Source organism: Benincasa hispida, chromosome 8, assembly GCF_027475165.1.
Source record: "Benincasa hispida cultivar pf3 chromosome 8, pf3_genome.v1.1, whole genome shotgun sequence".
NCBI classification, from domain to species: domain Eukaryota; kingdom Viridiplantae; phylum Streptophyta; class Magnoliopsida; order Cucurbitales; family Cucurbitaceae; genus Benincasa; species Benincasa hispida.
In genome coordinates this window covers 37,394,899-37,414,615 of record NC_143485.1, presented here as the reverse complement: position 1 = coordinate 37,414,615, position 19,717 = coordinate 37,394,899, and the positions used below count along the sequence as shown (strand labels likewise).

The following is a 19,717-nucleotide window of genomic DNA, read 5'->3' as shown; positions in this document are numbered from 1 at the left end:
GGATCTCGCTGGTGTGGCTCATGGGGATCTCACCAGTAGAGCCGTCTGTGTAAAATTCCTTTAATAAATGAATTAACTGAGGTATTTTACTAAGAATTCTCAGTGGTTTAACTGGGAAATATGTCTTTTCAGGCCAAGAAGAGCTAGAAGAAGCATGTAACGCGTTAAGAGGCCAACAAGTTGTGAGTGACTACACGATGGCTTACTGCTTTATTGATTTAGAAATTATGGTTTCTTTGAAAACAGTTCTCATGCTAAGTGTTTTAATGAATTGCCAAGCAACATATTTATGAAACTGTTTCTCAGGCTAAGTAGAGCATGTTTTCCGTGGGATTGATATAGATATGTTATCTTTTCTAAGTGCTTTTAGCATGTTTAAGTGACTTTATTTTTATGATAAACTAGTATGATGGATGAATTAGAATGATGATTTGAGCACTAATCTTTAGTGTTCAACTGAGTGTTGTGACTAGTTATGTGACGGATACTGAAGGACAATGGGAAGGTATCCTTTCAACTAAATGTTTATGACTAGTTTTACTTAAAACAAGGAACCAAAGGACACTTGAGAAGGTACATGGCCAATTTGATACCAAAGAACTTTTGAGAAGGTATCCGGCCAAATTGATACCGAAGGACATATGAGAATGTATCTAACCAATTTGGTACCGAAGGATACTTGAGAAGGTACCTGGCCAATTTGATACCGAAGGGCTTTTGAGAAGGTATCTAGCCAAATTGATTCCGAAGGACATATGAGTAGGTATCTTAGCAGCTCGTACTGAAGGACGTTTGAGAAGGTATCTGAGCAGAAGTATCTGAGGATACTGAAGGACAATGAGAAGGTATCCTAGTCAGGTACATAAGGTACGACGGTACTCAGTTATAACCACGTGCACGTAGGTAATACAACGTCGAGGGATTGAACAAAAGAGTTCTCCCCGATTAAGGTTGACGTTGAGGGTTAGAACTATTAGTTCACTCTCAACTAAGGATAAAGGCAGTCATATATTCTTCTAGGCTAGAAGGATAGTTTGAAATTTCTAATGCTTGTAAATGTTTATCAACGCTTGATGTTTACTAATGTATGAGTTTTCCAAGTATGTTTTTCATGTCTAATGCATGCTAATGATTTTACAAGCTAGTTTAATATATTTTAATCCAACTTATTTCACAAAATACGAAGCGTGCGTTAGGGTTAAAGCTAAGGTTGAATGAAGCTTGACGTACTATGTTTTAAATACCTAAAGTTGCCAAAGTACATGCGTTGGTATTTCTAAACATAATGAGTAGGGATACTGGTAGGGAAGGTATCTGAATAGATGTACCTAAGGTGTTGACGGTACGTAACAAACTCCGTATGGATGTAGGCAGGTCTGAATGAGAGGCCGAGGTATAGGTCTTTTGGCCAGTAATAGACGCTGGGAGCTAGAGCGGTGTATGCTCGTTCTCAACCAGGATGTAATGATGATTATTGATGTATAAAAGTTGTTATCAACATTTATGTCTTAGGGATGTTGCTTAAAATGCCATCGGTATATCTTAAGAGATCGACGTAGGGATCTCTTCTAGCCATAGTTTAATGTGAACAGGTTGAAGTAGAGATCTCATTTGGCCATGGCTTGACGTTATGTACTAGAGCAGTGAATGTTCATTCTCAACTAAGATTCAGGTTTTAGATACATTGGTTTAAAAGGTTTTAAGTACACGTTTTCTTGATATACTTTAAGTTCCAGCATTATATTTTCAAGCTTTCAGTCTTAGCATGAGATTTACGTTTTATTAAGTCACTCACTGGGCTTCTAGCTCACGTTTTCAAATGTTTTACTTTCAGGTAGTGGTCTGTTCCCGGAAGACTTTTCTGCTGCTACTCTGCCACTCAAAGAAACAAGTTGAAGGAAGCGTAACTGAAGTCCTGTATTAGTTAGTACACATGTGTCTTTCTAGTGACTAGTATTCTTGATGGGGCTCACTAGGTTGTAATATCCATGTATAAACAATGTTGTGGAACCCTGTAATGTAAATGTATTAAGTTCTGAGTTAATATGTATGTATTCAGGGTTTTAGTATTAGTTAACAAGTAAAATAGGCAGTAAGTACCAGCAAAAGGGTTAGTAACTGCTGCAATCATTATTCCATCCAGATTAGGAGGGTAATCTAGTGTGGGTTGTGACAACATTGGAGTTCCGAAGTGTGAAGAACGTCTTCAACTTATATGGAACTCTCTCCCTTGTTGTTTATCTTTTTTGTAGCATGCCGTTAATTAAGATTTGTTTGCATAACTGTATGTGTTGAATGTATATATTTGTATTTTGGTCACTATGAGGTCGGAGCGATTCGAACACACTCATGGAATTCTTAGATATGAGATCCTTTAGGAAGGTGTGTCGATCTAAAAGGGAGAAAATTATTTGGTCTTAAAAGGCATGACTATCGTATTATTATGAAATATTTGCTTCCATATGCACTTCAAGGGATGATGAGAAAGGAAGTTCGAGATGTAATGTTTAAATTGAGCAATTTTTTTAGGATCTTGTGCTCAAAAGTGGTTAAAGTGGACGATATAAATGTTCTTGAAGTTGAAATAGCAAAACTTCTTTGTAAAATGGAAATGATGTTTCCCCCGTTGTTCTTTGATATAATGGTGCATTTATTAATCCATTTGCCAAATGAGGTTAGAGTTGGTGGACCAGTTCAGTATAGGTGGATGTACCCATTTGAAAGATATTTAAGTAAGTTAAAAGCTTATGTACGCAATCGAGCTCATTCTGAAGGTTCTATTGCAGAAGGTTATATCAACAATGAATGTATAATGTTCTACACTAGATATTTTCACACCATAAAAAATAAGTTCAACCAAAAGAGAAGAAATGAAAATAATGATCATAATCCTTATGAAGAAATATCTATCTTTAAACCAGTTGGTCATCCTATGGGACCAGTCAAACAAATAAGAAGGCTAACAATACAAGAACGGAGACAAGTTCATCTCTATATTTTAAAGAACCGTGATGATGTCCTCCCATATATTAGGTATGTAAAAGTTTTCTTATTGATAATTTTTAAAATATTTTTAAAGGGAATCTAAAGTAACTTTTTAATTTTTTAGTGAGCACATACAAGGATTACAACATCTTGACCCTAGAAACGTAAAAAAAAGCATGATAAAGAGTTTGTAGAATGGTTTGAAGATCATGTAAGTGAGAAAAGACAACATTTATGATATTTATTCATCTATACAATTTCTATTCATTTTAAAATTTGATACTATTTTCTATGTAGGTTACTAAATTATATATCAATGGAAGCAACAAAGTTGAGAAACAATTATTAGATTTATCTCAAGGTCCATCACAAGAAGTAACATGCTACAAATGGTATATTGTTAATGGATTTAGATTTTGTATCAAGGATGGTGATAATTTAAGAAAAACACAAAATAGTGGGATAGTAATGTGAGGAACTGATGATCAAGAGTACTTTGGTGTATTGCATGATATTATTGAATTGCAATATATGGGTGGAAACAAGGTCGTTTTGTTTAAATGCAAATGGTGGAATATCAACGGTCTTGGTAAAGGAATTAGAGTTGATGACCATGGACTAACTAGTGTGAATATAATGTACACATTGGCTACAAATGAGCCATTTGTATTAGCATGCCAATCTGAATAAGTTTTTTACCTTGAAGATAGAAGAAACTCGGTTTGGTATTTTGTGTTGAAAGTTGATCTGAGAGATTATTACAATATCCCTTTGATCATAGATGAAGATTGTCAAGAAGAAGATGAAGAAGAAGACGTAAATAGAGCAATTTAGTTCTTAATTTTTTGTCTATTGTTTATGTTAGGTAATCTCTTTTTAACTTTATAATATATGATCTCTTATTTCTTAAAACTAATACTCAATTTTTATTATGTTATTTATCTAACTTGTTTTTTTCCAACAAGTTCATTATTTGTGTAAAGGATAAAAAAAAGTAAGAAGCAGATTCAACAACAATAATAGTATAGATAGTCACGAGAATACTACGATTGCATCTACATCTAACCAAAGTGTTGAACAATCTTCAACAAATATAAAGTTGGTTTAGAAGCTTCATCATCGTTTACGGGAGAAATTAGATCAACTACTAGTCATGAAAAATTTCTTAATAGAGGTAACATGTTTTTTATAATATATATTATTTATTTTTTATTTGTTAGTAACTTACTTTCTTTTCTTTCTTTTTACTTTAGAATCTTCTTTTAGAGTAAGAAAAGTACATGATCCCACACATAATCTCAAACTAGTAAACTACCTCATGGGATTAGATTTGAAGTTTTATGGAGGAAGAAACGACCTGTTGGAAATAATGCTGATATCTTTAAAAGCCAATGCACTATCTTAGCTAGACAAGTCAACTTACTCTTTTACAAGTAAAAAGTTGGAGAGCTATTGATACAACAACAAAAAGAAAACTATTTGAGCTTACATTGGTATGTGAAAAATATAATAGTTTTTTTTCTTAAATTTACTTCCTACATAATTAGATTACAACTACCAGATTTTTTTTTTTTTTTTTCGCAGGAACGATTTAAAGTTGAAGGTCATGAGGCTTCAGTATTGCTTCAAATTCACTGATCTTATAATAATTAGAGAGACAGTTTAAAGAAAAAATAGTTGTACAAATATGATACAGTTGCAGAAGCTTTAGCAAATATTCCACTAGGAATTTCAAGAGAAGATGCAAAATATCTTTCAAAGTTGTGGAAGTCAACTGAATATCAGGTTGTATTCTAATATCTTTTTCTTGTACATAAAAAAAGTTGTACTTATTGTTTTGTTTTTTATTGATGTTCATACTCTACTTTTGAAATACAGGAGATGTGTGAAAGAAACCAAAAGAATCGTTCTAAATTGAATGTATATCACGCACGTGGTTCACAAAGTGTACAATAACGAGTTGAAAAAGAGGTAATTAGATGAAAAATTATATAAACTTCTTTTAATTATCTAATATATAATCTTTTCACTTAAATAGGTTCGAGTCACTAACGAAGAACTAAGTCGAATTAGAATTTGGGAGCTAACTCACTTGAACAATAATGGATTGGCTGTGAATGAAACTACACAGGAGAAAATGGTAAATACAAAATAATGGATAGATATGATGTTATTGGTTAGAGTTTGATTAAAGGTCATTAATTTATCATCTCTGTTGCTTTGTTCTAGAAATGATTGATTTAAAGAATTACCTAGCTTATCCCCTCAGAATTCTTAGACTATTTTCTGATGAGCTATAGAACATATCTTGTTCAAGCAAAGTCTTATCGATAGAAAACTCATATCATTGTCCTAAGATATTTAACATTGTGAAGTATGAATATTTCAAACTAGTAGCTTCCAAGTTTTCAACTTGTAGACTAAACAAAAATTATGGTTAGTTAAGACTATAGTGTCATTTTAGAGTTCAAGATTAGGAATTGGTTCAAATTGATGTAGTCCAAGGTCTTTCTATATTATAGAGATTTAAAACATTTCCAAGATCTTATTTGTTTTACTTCTTTCCCTTTTCTTTCACTACTTCTTAGAAAAATTGCTCGTTACTTTATTTTATTTTATTCAATTTTTTCTTATACTCTTCCACAAAATATAACATTCCATAGATTTCCGACGTAATTTGGATCAATAAAAGGAAATAAATGAATATGGAACTCTTAGAATTTGGTGAATCTGAAATGGGTTTCAATCAATTTGAAATAAAGATCCAGCCTTTAAGACAAAAAATAAGCTTATTTCAACATAACCAAAGAGTGTGTTATTAAAAGAAGTCTCATCAGGATTGACTTCTAAACATGTCCCTAGAGCTTCTAGTATAGAATGGTGGCCACATCCTTTACCCAACAAAGACATGTGTTTGTTTGTTGTGAACATTTGAATTTATATGTGTTAGTTTTGAATTATAATATGTGAATTTGCATTTGTAGTCGGAACTTAAATCATATGCTTCTCAAGTGATTGATGGTACAATCGACATGAACGAGGATGAGCTTTTCGTACGAGTATTTGGACCGAAGAAACACGAGCGTGTTCGTGGTTATGGAGTAGGTGTTACTCCTTCTGAGTTGATTGGATCATCGTCTACTATACGCGATCTTGAGCATCGTCTTAATGAGTCCGAACAACGGCTTCAAGAATCTGAACGACAAAGAAAAGAATCTGAACCACAAAGAGAGGTTGAGGTAGAAGCACTTTGGCGTCAAATAAGCAAATTAGAAAATCGTTTTGAGGATAGATTTCAAAAAAAAATGGCAGAGATGCGTAAAAAATTTGTTTCTAGTTGATCAATTGTAGTTTGATGTTATTTAATTTCGATACCCTTTTAGTGTACTTTTATGACATATAAGTTTACTTCCATCCATGCTATTGTCTATTTTTTCTATTATATTCTTATACTTTGTAATTCATGGTACTACATGCAGATGAATTAGTAAAAACAACTTTTTGAGATTTGTCAATAAATGTGCTAAAAGGTTTTGTAAGAGAATTTTCGAAGGATATACAATTGTTGATAAATAAGTTTTTATGAAGGATTTAAAAATTTTGAAAATAATATGATAAGCCTTTAAAAATAATGAAAACCTTTCGAAAAAGACTACTTGATAATAGATAATTATCCAATAATTTGACAATAATCGGAGATATATAACCTTTGAAAAATAATAATTTTCTAAGGTTAATCAACCTTTGAAAAATAATACTTTTCGAAGGCTAGTAAACCTTTGAAAAAGTTTTTTCGACGGGATCTATTTCAACACTTTTCAAAGGTTAAGATAACCTTTGAAAAAAGATGTATCGAAGATCTATTAGATATTTTTTCAAATATTTTGACTTTCGAAAAAGGTCAATTTTCTTATAGTGAACATATAACTTATAACTTATAGTTTATATTCATCACATATAATATAACCTATAGTTTTTATATAAATCATATTTATATAATTTAATATTTGAATCACATTCAAAGAAACACTATTATCATCAAACTATATAGATTTAATATGAATCATATTCATATTAGTTAAAACATATAGTTTCTTTATGAATCATATCAACATACATTATATTTATAATGTATCTATATACATTATTTAATTGTATCTTATACAATTAATTTCCTTTAATTAATTTGAACAACTCAAATTAAAAAAAAATATTAATTTGATTCTCATTAGTTCTTATTGAGCTAACGATGGGGCGCTATTGACCTATAGATTAAAGCTCTAATAGTACAAGAATAATTGAATAGACTACTTAATCAGATTTATCGGCATTCATTAATTGTCGATCGCTCCACTAAAGATCGGCAGTTGCACTTTTCGCACTATGGATATATTTCTGTGTCCATTGGATGTAACCAATCAACAGGGCGTTGACCCTTCACAACTTGCTCATAAGTACAGTTGGGTCAAAATTATCGTTTTACCTTTGTACTTACATCTAACTCCTTAAGTACCATGGATCCCTCGAATGAAAAATTAGTTATAGTCCAACTATGACTGAACCCTTCTCGAACCAAGAGAGTGTGAGGTGCCTCATTATTCAATTCCCAGAATCAGCCCTTAAGGGGGCAATTTATCTACTTACCCTTAGAATAGGGAAATAGTGGTTTTCTTCTTGTGTAGTTGTGTTCCCATTTCCCCAATCAAACGTATCCCTAAAATGGTAGACATATTAAGTCGATGAATCTAGCCGCTATCACTTATGCAAATCAAAGGACCACCCTCATAAGTAGGAATTCACAACTCACTTAGGATAAAGGCTATGTCACCTATGGTCATCCTGTAAAACTCTTATAGTAACGGTGTTATAAAGAGAGACTCAAATATTCGTGGTCTGGACTTATATAAACTCTTTGTATAAGATACTCTCGCTCACATGTCTCTGTATGAATGATCAGGATCGGATCATTTGTAACATTTTACAACGAATGTAACATTTACAAAGCAAGCCACATCAATAGTGTTAACAGGACAAGACACCTAACCTTATTCATGTACTACGAACCATTTAAGTTATAACTTAAACATGATCCACCTGTATGACTCTGCTTACATGTTTAAGTTTCATCAGATAACCTTGGATCTTTATTGAATGCATTATTGCATAAGTTACATAAAACTAATCAACCATTGATTCATCTAACATTTATCTTCAAAGATTTAAGGCATACATCCCAGTAGGATTGCTATCTAGTGAATAATTAAACACACCCTACCATAGGTGAGATGTACCCACAAACCTATGGTGAATCCCGAAAGAAACACAAATCTCTAGTGAATCCCAAAGCAAATCAGAAACCTCTGGTGAATCTTGAAGGAAAGATAAAGAACTGATGAATTCCGAAGGAATCATGAACTTCTATTGAGTACATGATTACAGTTAGAAGGCAATTATCACTATCATATCTAACTTACAACACACTTATGTGCTTGCTGTTAAAAGAATTTCCCTTTTCTCTCTCTTTTTTTAACACACTTATGTGTGTATATATAAACTGCAATCCTTTCACATGCATGTTTGTGTGTGTGTCTGTATGTATATGTATATAAATATTTATTTATTTATTTGCTTTTCTTTTCAACCTTCACAAATCAATCAAATTAAAATTAATTCCTTCCAAAATTTTATATCTCCAAATTAAATTTAAACTCCCCAAATCTCCCAATTAATTTAAATTCAAGTTTCCAAATTTTTCTATCACTTAATTGAAATTGAATAATCTTAATCCAATAATTCAATTTTAACCAAAAGTATTCAACATTTTATCAAAATAATTGAAGATAATCAACTTAAAATTGCCTGAAAATTTAGGATGTCACGTTCTTCCCTTTGGGACTTTCCTCCTCAAAAGTTCTAATCCTGAAAAGCTCGAGGTACTTTGTTCTTATCTCATCATCTCGTTCCCATGTTGCTTCTTCAAACTATTTATTCTGGCAAAAAATTTCACTGGTGCTATCTCCCGATTGCAAAAGCTTTCACTTTCCTTGCTAAAACAACTTAGGTTATTCCCGCACAACTCAGGTTCTCCTTCAACTACTAGGGTATATAGACACTTAAAATGGATCTACCATGTGCTTTCTCAACACATAAATATGAAAATCATCGTGAGTTATAGAAAGAGATCGTGGCAAGGCTAGACAATTAGCGATAGAGTCAAATCACTCTAGAATCTCAAATGGCCAATAAAATATGGACTCAGCTGCCGCTTCTTTCATCCTCATAACAACTTTCAGAGATGCTACTTTTAACAATTTTTTTCCTACTGTAAACTCTAAATCTCCAAGCCTATCTTCGACGTAACTTTTGTGTCTACTCTGCGTTGTTGTTATCATCGCACCAATTTTCTGAATAACCACATGAGTAGTCTACACTAATTTGAGTCTAAAATTCCCATTCTCCAACTCTTTCCATAAAGAGCTTCAAACGACACCATGTCAATAGTAGCTTGATAACTAATAACGTTTACAAACTCCATAAACTATAAGTGAGAGTCCTAACTTCCTACCAAAAATTAACATGCAAGCATGTAGCATTGAAGAGATCGAATCCCGAGCAAAAGAGTGAGAACGCCTTGCATTTCAATTTTTTGGTTTAAATGAAACAAAATCAACACAAAAACAGAACCAAACAGGGGATTCCCAATCTCTTAACGATTTCTTCGCTGTCTTCTCCCAAACAATTCTCCAACGAACAATGCATCACTGTAAGTGAAACCTTGTTATTCTCTTAGGAACCCAAGGGTAGAAAAGTGGTCTTACCTTGGATGAGGAAGATGAAAAGAGAATATGAAGAAGAGAAATTTTGAGAGGTGATTAAGTTGGAGACTAGGGTTAAAGGGATGAAAACCCTAAGGCAAAGCAGATGCCGAAACACAGAACCCAAATGTATATGAAAATTGGCATTGAAAATAGAACAATTTTTTAATTTGAATAAAACACAAAAAAAAGGTAAATCATGCAATTCCCAACAAAAAAAAAAAAAACTAATTATACATAGGAAGAAACCCTACCTTGCAAACCTTTTGACAATTTTGTAGAACTTCTCTTTTGAATTGGGATTGGGCACCACCACTTGGAAACCTCCCTATTCTTATAAAGAATTGAGGCTATGGAGAATTGTGGGATTCTCTCTTTTGAGATTTGGGAATAACATAGAACAATTTTTCTTTCTTTTCTACGAAAGAAGGAAAAAAAAAACACTGAGAGCTTGAGAGCCACTTCCTCCCTCTACAAAAACAAAACCCTTTTATTACATAGTTAGGGATGGTGAGAGAGCGAAAGAAAAACGTGGGATTGATCCCACGTTAATCCCACATTTCTCATAACTTCCCTAAAATCGAGAGTTAATTTCTTTAATTAATATTAAATAAAATCTAATTAAATTAAATTAAATTTATTACTTAGATCTTATTTAATTAAATGATCACTTAAATCATATTTAAATGATGTCCTCTCACATAACCTATAGTTTTAATGTGCATCATATACATTAATTTTAACCTATAGTTTTGATTTAATGAATTTAATTAGATTTAAAATTAATTAACTAATTCTTCAATTAATTAATCACCCAATTAAATATCACATTTAATTTAATTTTCTATTCGAATCATATTAAAAAACATTTCTCTCATTTAATCTATAGTTTTAATGCATATCCAATGCATATTATTTTTAACTTATAGTTTTCAATATGAATCTTACTCATATTAAATTAATATTTAAACTTCTTTCAAATATTTCGTTTTCTCATTTATTAATTTTGAATCATATCCAAAAGTAATAATAAAGTCTAAATACCCAATTCTAAATTTGAACATTCGAAATTCAATTTAATGAAAAATTACTTCAATATCCTTTACAAGCTATGAAGAAGACCTAATGGACGTGCAGTTCAGAAGCTCCAACGACGTGAGGTTCATTGGCTAAACTCATTAACCAAATTAATAAATATTCGTTAATTGTGGGCACACTCCATTAAAGACCCACAACTGCAGTCTTCTCACTATAGATTTGTTTCTTTGCCCATGGATATAAACCAATAACAGCAAGTTAGTCCTTATTGAGTGTTCGTAACACCAGATGGGTCAAATTATTGTTTTACCCCTAGGTTACCTTTCCATTCTTAAATACCAGTGCTTTTATATTGAATAACCTTTTTATGGCCCAACCATTAAGTAGAAACCTCTCTCGGGTTGGTGAGAGAGCAGGGCTCTTTGTTCAAGTCTTGGAGACACAACTTAAGGAAACATTGATCTACTTACCCTGATGTCGGGAAGGAGTGAAATCCATCTTTTATGATTATGTTCCTAGCTACCCACTCGGTCTTATCCCTAAAATGGTAGGCATATTGAGTCGGAAAACTGGCCACTCTCACCCATACACATCAAAGGATAATCCTTTGTCAATAGGATTTCATAATATACTCAGGAGTAAGATTAAGTTGCCTAGGTCATCCTATTGAAATAGAAACCTAACTAGTTAACGGAGTTACATCTAGTGGTTACTAATTCGCGGTCCGGTCTTGTGCAAACTCATTGTCCAGAATACCCTCACTTAAGTGCCAAAGATAAGTATTATTATTACTTGGAGAAATTCTTTACCTTTTAGTTTGAGTATTAGCAGTCTTAAACATCTCATGATTTAAAAGTGCTTTTGTCTTGGTTGGTCTTAACACGTACAATTTTGTTTTCTAATTTAGCCAAACAAATATTTACCCCATTTTTTGAAATTAACGCTTCATTACTTGTAAAAAAATACTGAATACATATGTTCGATTAAGCATGACATAGATACTAAGTTCTTTTTCATTTTAGGGACAATATACAGACTTTATGAGAAAAGAAATCTATTTCCAATGAAACATCTTCACAACTCTCATTGCACGAGTTAAAATGGCATCTCCAGTTCCAACCTTGAGCGTCGTTTAACCCTCAACAAGTTGCTGGAAGAAACTAGTTCCTTGTAAAGAAGAACAAATATGATCAATGGCTCCTCAATCAAGTATACAGACATTGTGGTATTTTTCCACTAAACATGTTTCTAAAACAAGTAAATCAAATTTACCTTCCTTTTCCTTTTTCTTCTCAACAAGGTACTTTGGGCAATTTCACTTCCAATGGCCTTCCACATTCTAGTGGAAGCACTTGCCCTTGTCGGCTGCCTTGGCCTTTCCCGTACACTTCCTAACAGAGGGAGCCTTCCACTTTCCTCCTTTCTTCTTCTAGACCTTCTTAAGACCATAAGATGAAGGTACAAACATAGCTCCTGAGGATGGACCCTTATAGAACTTTCTGGAATGATCAACATCTGCCTCTCCTTCTACCGGTCCTTTACCTTTCATAAGAGATTGGTAGGTCTGCAACTCATTCAGGAGAGTCGTTATGGTGTACTGGATTTTATTCATAACCGCATCGCTGCGGAATTGAAGAATGCTATTCGAAAGAGATTTCAGAATAAAAGATATCTGACTCTGCTCATCAATGGCCGCCCCATTCATTTCAGCTATGTTGAATTGGAGCGTCAGGTCGAGAACATGTTCTCTAACTGATTGGCCTTCCTTCATACGTGCATTATAAACATATTGGAGGACCTCGTGCCAAATCTGAATGGATGGTTGGCCAAACATACCCTAGAAAGACTCCATGATCTCATGAGTAGTGAGGATGGCCTCATGCTTCTTGTTGAGTACATCAAATAGACTCGCCAAGATATAGACTCGGGCCTTTTGATTGGCCATTGTCCAATGGTCATATGCATCCCTAACATTTAGAGTGCATTTCAAGTGGGGACTTGAGGAACTCCTCAGTTAAGATAAAACGCAAATCATCGATAACAAGAACCATATTCAAGTTCGATTTCCATGTCAGGTAATTTTCATTAATTTCTTGTTTTTAAGTAAAGTGATAATTGAGAAAGACATGCTGAAAAAAAGAAAAAAAAAACATTTTAATTAACTTTGTCCTAACCCATCACATAAAACATCCAATCAATTTAGCAAAAACAGACAATCATAGAACCCTAAATAAACTATTGATTTGATTTTGCAACGATATTTCAAAGGTTTAGAACAACAGCCAGTGATTAGCTATCCCTCCACTGAATTGAGACTATCTCAACTAATTACTAATTCTAGAATAACTTTTATCCCTATAGCTCTTTGCTACCATTAATTTGGTCAAGGATTCATTAACTCATTTAATTCATCCTATAAGTGCGACCCTTTCATTTTCGAATTTAAGAGGTTCGTTACAACAAGCTACTGTTAGGAAAAACAACTGTTGAAAATTAACCTAAGAAATCCTATCCATTTATGGAGTTTGCGTTGTTCCAGAATCTATGATCAGACCCTTCGAAGGGATGGTCACTCCAGGACGACACGCAAGCGGAGCATAAGAATCTCACACTGCAATCTAATTAAGGAGACCATAGGATATGTCGACACGTGTCCTTCTCCCACTCACTATGAACATTTCCCCTATTCACCTTGGTATTGACCCATATAAATACTTTTCGAATGGAGGCTCCACCTAGGGCAGCAAGAAGGCAAGCATGGATCCTACAGTGTGTACTCTTAGAGACGTGAGAGCTTAAAAATGATATACCATATATACCATTTTTCTCCCACTAAAATGTTCTAATTATTTTAGGATTTTGTTATACTTAGCTAAATTCTGAATAATGAATCTATCTAAGTCTATGCCTATCATAACTCTTATAATAATGTCTTTATACTACAGTTCTAGGTGTATTAAACAATTTAATTTACCTAGTGACATTCCACGCTAATAGACCTCAGTTAATTCAACTCAGATTTCGATCCAGTTCCCAATTAGGCGATGTTATGTAAACTGTCAACTTAAATATCTCCAGTCTAGATAGTTGTATCGATTGAGTTCCCTTATAACCTTAATCCTATTTTTTCTTCTTAGTCAATTTTAAAACAATTTTAAAAGAAACTATAATCATTCTAATCTAATTAGAAATTTGATCTTAGGTCTAACTAATTTTAAAAAATTTCCCATTTGAATCATATTAAAAAACATTTCTCTCATTTAACCTATAGTTTTAATGCGCATCCAATGCACATTATTTTTAACCTACCGTTTTCAATATGAATAATTTTCATATTAAATTAATATTTGAACTCCTTTCAAATATTTCATTCTTTCGTTTATTAATTTTGAATCATACGTAAAATTAATAATAAAGTCTAAAATTAAACTTTATATTAAAATGTATTAACATACATTAAAAAATTTTCAATCCTGAATTTGAACATTTCAAACTCAATTTAATGACAAATTACCTCAATATCCTTTACAAGCTAGGATTGAGACCTAATGGATCTGCAGATCAAAAGCTTCAACGATGTGAGATTAATTTGCTAAACTAATTAACCAAATTAATCGATATTCGTTAACTATGGGTACACTCCAGTAAAGACCCACAGTTGCACTCTTCTCACTACAGCAAGTTAGCCCTTCATAAATGTTTGTAACACCAACTATGTCAAATTACCGTTTTACCCCTGGGTTACCTCTACATCCTTAAGTACCAGTGCTCCTCTAATGAACAACCTATTGATGATCTAATCATTAAACAGAAACCCCTCTCGAGCCAATGAAAGGGTAAGGCCCTTTGTTTAAGTCCTGGAGCACCATTTAAGAGAACACTCATCTACTTACCCTGAAGTCGAGAAGGAGTGAACTCCATCTTTTATGATTATGTTCCCAACTACCCACTCGATCTTATCCCCAAAATGATAGGCACATTGAGTCGACAAACTGGCCACTCTCACCCATACAAATCAAAGGACAATCTCTAGTGAACATGAGTTCATAATATACTCCGGAGTAAGACTAAGTTACCTAGGTCATTCTACTGAAATAGAAACCTAACTAGTCAATGGAGTTACATCTAGTGGTTACTATTTCATGGTTAGATCTTGTGCAAACTCATTGCTTAGGATACCCCCACTCGCATGTATCTTACACGAACGTGTTAGATCACGACATTTGTATCAAATACAAAGCAGGTCGTATCCATAGTGTTACAAGGATAAGATACCCAACCTTACCCCTACACTATAGACCCTTTAGGTTGTATCTTAATATTGATCTCTATATGTCTCTACATACAGTTCAAGACTCATACGACAACCTAGGATGTTAGTTTATTGGATTTTAATGTTAACAAGACAAAATTAAATATAACATCAATAACAGTTAATGATAAAAAACTTAATAACTATTTATTAATGACGGTCAATTAATTACATTCACTATTTACGAGTTTTAAGGCATAAAACCCAATAAGGGTTTCATTTAACCAAATAAATTCCCTCCCCTAAATTGGCCATAAAGAGATATTTATATATAGAAGGGTTTACCCCTTCTCCAAGTCTTTCCCAATTTACTTTCATACCAATTAATTGAATAAAGAATATTCAATTAGTTAACATACTAATTAAATAACTATATATATTAAGTTCAATTTAATATATATAGTTAATTAATAAATAAATAAATATCACATGTTTATTTACCCTCACCTCTCAAAATTAATTATTTAATTCTTCATGAATCAATTCATAAGAATTTAATATTTGAATCTGATTCATATATTCCTTTCTTAATTATAGATCACATTTATAATTAACCATGTCATATTAATCTCATTAATATACTATTTCCACTATTGATTTGAACAATTCAAATCATTCCTCTTTTTCTTTGGTGAGCTAACAAGAGATCTTATGGACTTACAGATTAGAAGCTCCAATGATATGAGATCAATTAATTAAACTATTTAATTAAAATAATCAATATTCATTAACTACTGTGTTGGGAATGTCCTAAAACTCGCAATCCGTAAATATTGTTAACATATTCTATTTATCAATAAAAGTATTATTGAGTATTTTTATTCAATAAATTGTCAATCATATTGCATTTTGTTATACAAGTCCAATAAACAAATCCATGGCTATAATATGAATACTTTAACTTTATGTAGTGACATAAAAGATGATCAAGTTTTAGTATATAACCTAAATAGTCTATAAATATATGAATGAGATTGGGTACCTCATCAATAAAGAGGATCGATTTTGTATACTGATATAAATGATGTGATCCCAAAATTATTCATGTCTTGACATGTGAGTGAGGCATCCTGTGCAATGAATTCACATAAAATCGAACTTTAGAATAGTCACTTTTCTTTATAATGGCCATTTACTATTAAGACTGACTATTTCAAAATTCAATTACCTAAGGTAACTCGATCTTAATCCTGAGCTAACTACGAACTCCTGTTTATTCGAGATTATTCTTTGATCTGCATAGGTGAGAATAGTCTAATAGCACTGCTCAATATGCTTCCCATTTTGGAAATGAGACTGAGTAGATAGTTAGGGACATAGTTCTATAAGATGGAATTCACTCTTACCCGACTTAGGATTAGCAGATAGATTATTCTCTTAAGCGCTGATTCCTAGTCTTGAACAATGGGGCCTTACCCTCTCATGATTGAGAGGGTCATGGTTTATCAGTTTGACGATAAACCAATTGTTCAATGGAGGATCAGTGGAAGCTTAAGGAGCAAGATGTATTTACAGGAGTAAAATAGTAATTTTGACCTAGCTGTAAATACGAATACCTGTGAATGATAGACTTTTTTATTATGGTTAAAATGGACAGAAATATATCTACAGTGAGGATAGTGCAACTGTTGAGCTATAGTGGTATGTCTCGATAGTTAACGAATATTGATTATTTCGGTCTAAAGAGTTAAGCCAATTAATCTCAAATCGTTGGAGCTCATGATTTGTAGGTCCATAAGGTCCTTCTACTAGTTCGTAAAATATATCTTGGATTAGTGAATTGAGTGGATTTGAAATATCGAGATTTTAAATTAGGGTTTTGAATTTGAAGTGTTCAAATTCAATTAAGATTTTCATTAATTGTATTTAATAAAATTAAAATGTTTATTTTTTAAATTAAACGAAAATGGATAATTCAAAATATTTAAATAATGATTTAAATATTTGAAGGTGAAATATAATATTTAATATTTGATATTAAAATAAATTAGTTTAATTAATTGTCCAATTTTATTCAATTTTTTAAATTGTTCAAAATTGGCATTTAATTAAATTTTCGATTTTTGAAATTCAAAATTATTAAACTTAAAACTTAAAATTTATTTTTGGAAAATTAGTTTTTTAATTAAAATTAATTAATGAAATAATTTTATTAAATTGGATTAAAATAATAGAAAGTGAGAAAATCCAAAAATGGATTTTCTTACTAAAAATACACCTCATGCCACTTCAATTTCAGAAGTGGCATCAACTGTATTAATAAGTAATGCATGGTCTTTAAGTATAATTAAAGTTTTGACTTCAATTATGATGAGAGGCATGCTGATTAATTGCTGAAACTCTGCTAAAAAGTTCATCTCTCCAAACCCTCTCCCCTCTCTATCAAATTCACTTTAATTAGGAGATTCCATTTCTCAATCTGAGTTAGAGAATAGTATAGAAGATCTTTGTGGTGGTCTATAGCTTATTTGAAGTTCCAATTCATGGAGAGAAGCTGAAAATTGAAGAGTTTTCATCAAAGGTAATGTGTTTCATAAAACTCTTTTCAGAAAACTATTTCTATGGATGTTTTAAACTCAAATTAAGTGTAATTAGAGTACTTATTGATTCTAATTTTTTCCGCTGCATGTTAGTTTACTCTATCATACCGGACACTCCACTAAATACCGATAGCTGCATTCTTTGTACTATAGATTTATTTATGTGTCCACAGATATAACCAATCCATAGTGAGCCAACCCTTCACAAATCATAGATGTACTTTACCATCCTCTCCATGAACCTAGCACGAAGAGCAGTACCCTAACTCACCCTCAGGGACTCTGTGGGTACCCTAAAGGCTTCAGTAAACATCTTCAAAGCTTGCTCCCCATAAGACTCCTCTGCTACTTGCACTTCATACTGATCCTCGAGAGGAGCACGTGGAAGCTCCTCAGCTGCAAGAATATCTTCATCCTACCCATCATCCTCGTCTTGCTCCTCTACTCTACGACCATAGAAGGTGACTACTGATGACCTGCATATGGGTGCTCGATGTCCCATCCTCTCCTCATCGTTAGGGATTTCAACCCTAGACCTTCGACACAGCTCTATGATCAAGCTTGGATGCCTAAGGCTTCCCATGGTGGAACAATTCCCAGAACGGCGGATCAAGGCTCTAATGACCCGTCTAGCATTGATGGACATCCCCTAAATTAGGCAATATAAGAGTTTTGCCCGTCTTTGGTGATGTCGGTGAGGCACAACACTGGCATCAGGCTAGAACATACAAATGCATGCCAAATCTAACTAGAGATGTACATATCCGTCCCCCTAAACCTAATTGCAACACCTCTCGATATAGCTCACTCTACCCTAAGCCCACATAACCCCTCTATAACCTTCTGCTCTGGGAACTGCTGGGAGCAGAATCTACGTGTAGTCGTCATAAGTCTGTCAACTCATAGACTTTATTGATGCGGATGGACGAAAAGGGGACTCTAATGCCTCTAACTAACAAAAAAATCCCTATCCTTGTCGATATTGAAATAAAACTCCCTAACAATAGGAACAATCGCCTCCCCAAGATGTCTATCCAAGGATTTGCACCCTCGCTACTGTATCTCAATAGTGATATGATGATAGAAATCGACCTCTAAAGTTAAAGTTCCCTAGGGGACTAGTTTCCTAGAGGAAACTAGATAATGGTATTTATCCATGGCCTTTTGAAAATATCGGTTCACGCTCATGTCCCCCTGTCTAGCGTTTGTTGTCTCCTATGACCCATGATGGATACTTATATGAAAAGCTCACAAAAATTGGGTTTCACTAGGTAAAAACAAACAAATCCTCCAAAATCTACCCAATCCACACAAAATATACAACAATTTAGATCAATTTCACTTGATCACAGAAAAATCCCAATATTTTATTCCAATTTCAACGAAAATATCATCAACCAAATCTTCAACACATTTCAAATTAAGCACCAAATCTACACAACTAAGAGATTTTCAACCCATTCAGTAAATCTACATAAGAAATACACAATGGAATGCTCAAAATTTACCTCAAGTTGAAGGAAACCCAAAGATGGCACATAAAAGCCCTGGAATTCGATTTGGGAATGAAACCCATGAATTTAAAGTTGAACAACGAAGAAAGCATGAAGAATCGATGAAATAAAAGGATAATGAACAAGAATTTTGGGTGAAGAATCATGAAGGGAAGGAAGAGATTCAGGAGAGATTCGGTTGGGAACAAATGAAGAAGTGAATAGAAATAACCCTCGACACTGCACAGAACTACTTAAAACACAGTTTTGCCTCGTAATGTCGCGATACTGCGTGTACTCAGATTTTTTTTCTTTTTTTTTAATTTATAAAAACAAAACTTGACTTAAAACAATTAAAAACTAAACTAAAATTAATTTCATTTAAAAAAAAACTAACCTAGAAATTAAAACTAGAAAATTAAAATTAAAAGAAAATTAAAACTAGAAAAAAACTAACTCGGTTGTGCAAAGGCGCGCACAAACTTTTTATTTTTTCCGTCAAGTTCTGGAGCGTTGCAATGCTTAGGAGGGCGG

General features: G+C 32.9%; 1 long non-coding RNA gene across 1 annotated transcript; it reads right to left on the bottom strand.

The window, feature by feature from the left end:
- Positions 1–5,755: 5,755 nt before the first annotated feature.
- LOC150034555 (uncharacterized) lies at positions 5,756–19,382 on the bottom strand. The gene is made up of 2 exons (XR_016531613.1): positions 19,199–19,382; positions 5,756–6,180 (listed from the first exon to the last, which is right to left on the bottom strand). It is a non-coding gene; the product is annotated as an uncharacterized LOC150034555 (long non-coding RNA).
- Between the last annotated feature and the right edge of the window lie 335 nt (positions 19,383–19,717).